Source organism: Apteryx rowi, unplaced genomic scaffold (assembly GCF_003343035.1).
Source record: "Apteryx rowi isolate R43461 unplaced genomic scaffold, aptRow1 scaffold_110, whole genome shotgun sequence".
Lineage (NCBI taxonomy): Eukaryota > Metazoa > Chordata > Aves > Apterygiformes > Apterygidae > Apteryx > Apteryx rowi.
This window is the reverse complement of record NW_020447309.1, coordinates 175,206-178,377: the sequence shown is the minus strand read 5'-3', so window position 1 is coordinate 178,377 and position 3,172 is coordinate 175,206.

The window sequence follows — 3,172 nt, the reverse complement described above, 5'->3', positions numbered from 1 at the left end:
GTACTTAATTTTTAATCCTTACATCCTTAAACAAGTGAGCATCTATACAGATGAGGCTGAGCTCCTTTTGGGTCTCCACTGAAATCAGTGAGCTTCCATGTGAGTGGATGATCTAGTTGCCAAAATTGTATTTCAGCTTTAGGCCTGATAAAAACAGTCAGGCCTAGGTATTCAACTAGTTATGCTTACGCTTCATTTTAAAAGCTCACTGCCTCATGGAAGTTAAAAGCCTGACGTACGATAGGTTTGACTGCTTGCCAGTCAGAGCTAATATATTTGACTTTCCTTTGCCTCTCTTGCATTTTGGGACCTTGTTCTTGTAGTATTTAAAAGTCGGTTAACTTCACTTCTCTGTAAAGTTCAATTATGTATGATATTTGTAAGAAAGAACAGAAGATGACATCAATGACTGAATTTATGAGAACATGTCTTACTCTGGCAAGCTTAACTGTAATACCATTTGCAATTCCTATCTCTGTTTTCCCGAGCTTTCCCGCAGGATGGTGCCAGCCCAGAGTGAGGTTTGCTAGTGCTGTGTGCCAGTGAGAGAAGGAGACTCTGACTTGTCCTTCTGATTTGCCAAGAGGGGGGTGGCCAGCTAAGAGCATGCTCCTAATGTAAGCCCACAACAAGCATGAAAGTGAGAAAGTGCCTCCCCTCTCTCCCTTTAGGCTTTAGCACATGCAGAATTGATTTTTTTGGTATATCAAGTTCTCTGGCTACTGCAGAGATTGAGCCTGTCTGTTAGCCAGGAAGGAGCAGTACGAAAACAGTTTAAGTTCCCACATAATGCAGCTGCAGCACAAGCACTCTGTGTCTTTGCACTAGTGAGCTGGTTTTGAACATCCTGTTGTAGTAATGCTGAATGCAGATAAGGCCTCGCACTGACTACCTCCGAAGCAACAAATAACAAACTCATACGGTAGCGGATGTTGATTTCGGTCCTTTGGCAACAGGAGCATCTGTTGGCCACATGATTTGAGGAGGCGGTAGTGGGGGGAATAATAAACAAGAGAAATTCATTTAATTAAGAATTTATTCCAGTGAAGTATGTGGTATACACAATACCCATAATGCCAGCTTCAGCTGAGGGAGGTCCTACGGCTTCTGTTAGGAAATGAAGGTGAACTTGGCTATCTTGTAGTTTGTTGTGCTCTAAAACGTAACAAAAAATGCCACCTGTTTCCTTCAGGCTGAGCCAGATTTRCCTGGATATTGTGTCAAAAAACACACACTCAATTCTAGTTTTTGAGGAAACATGATGCTCTTTTACCTGTTGCAATGTAATTGGATAATGCATGTACAAATGACTTGTTTAGCCTGCCAATGAATGTTGCTAATGCCTTACCAAAAAACAAAAAGCATATTTTTTGTATTTTTTTCCTCAGAGGCAAATCCAAACAATGCTAGATTTGGGAAGCTGTTTACTGAAAAGCATTTTCTAATAGATCTCTGAAGAAGTGCAATTGTATAATTATTATTGTTCAGTGCATACAGTACATTGTCTCCATCACTCTGTACACTGCTGCTATTAGTGCTTGTTCTAATAAATCTCAATGTACACTGTTTAAACTGCTGTCATCTGTGTTCTGATTTATTAATATAAGAACCATCCCAATCACTTCAGAATACGATTCTTGAAGGAATTGTTTGTAACTAGTTAAGTGAATTGTCCATTGATCTCACAATTTAAAATATCATTGTACAGATTGATTTTATATAGGTGGGTGATATTGGCAGCGATAACACTAAAACAGCTGCTTCTCAGAGTCATCATCCTCTTCCTTTATAACCTTCTTCACTGCAGGATTATTTTTATAAAACTTTTCCCACATGACTCTGTACAGTTCCTTTAAATCTGGCAGGAGCTACCTACTGCAGTCTCAGAGAAGATAATTTTCTTTTTGACAGTTCCCAGTTTTATCTTCATACTACAGCTGGTAAGAGCCTTTTGCTTTTTTCCCTTCACCTTGCTTTTTATGGTTAAAGAGAGCTTGCAGTATGTTTCTAAAGTTTTGTGAGAGGGTTTAAGGAAAATGGGCTCCTGATGTTCTCTAATAAACTTGGGGAAAAAAAAGAGGCATGAAAGTGAAGGAAAAAAAATTACCAGACATCTTCTTAGAAAAGCAACAGTACGTAGAATTTTTCCATTATATTTTCTTGTGAATTGTTCAGTCCTTAAATCTTGATTACATTTTATTTAAAATTAAAGCATAGTAGCAAAYAGTATGTTTTGGAGGAGAATTTAGGGGGTTTTATTGTTTCTTGGCATGATAAAGAAAAGAACAAGTGTTCAAACAGTCTGGAATGCAACCTGAATGGAAGCAACAGCAAATGAAGGAAAAGCACTTTTTTCATGAATGGCAATGCATTTTTTGATGCTGCAGAGTACACATTTGATCTTACCTGAACAGATGCTCAGTGCCAGGTAGCATGCTGAAAGCTTACTCTCAGCTAAACAATTCTTTTAGTGGAATTTAAGTCTGGTCTCACATTTATGTAGCTGGGATCCCTACTTTGGCTCTGAATGCTTTGCTGAACAAATCTACCTTTTCTCAATGACAGTTATTCAGCAAAATTACTGTGCATAAGTATGAAAAGTTACTTGTCACTACTTAATTGGTTAGAAGAAAAAAACAACCCACAAACACCTTGGGGAACAGATTAGTGTAAGAGAGGCCTGTGAGGCAGCACTACCCTTTTTTGACATCTAATTTAGCATAAAAGCTACTACTCTAAGTATGGAAGTCAATTTTATATTAAAATTTAATCTAACCAAGAGACAGATGATACTTCTTAACCACAAACATGTAGGCGCTGTGGTGTGGTGAAGTGAGACGGTGTAGGCAGCTATTGACAAGATTTCGTCCTGACTCAGCTGAAGTAGTTGCCCACATAAAGCTGCTTCAAGCTTCACTGCTGGTACAAAAATCTGTTCTGATGTGATGATACACAGGATTTTTTGCCTACCCAACATAAAAAGACAAATGGTYCCTTGAGTCCTTATTAGCTTATTAAATATTTAAGATATTCTAAATGTTAAAGACCACCATAACTATGCAATATTGACTGTTCGTGAATCTGAATATGCAATATCATTTTTTCCAGTAAGTAATCATTACTAAATAAGATTAAAAGAAACTGAATGGAAATATCATTCAAAACTAATGAG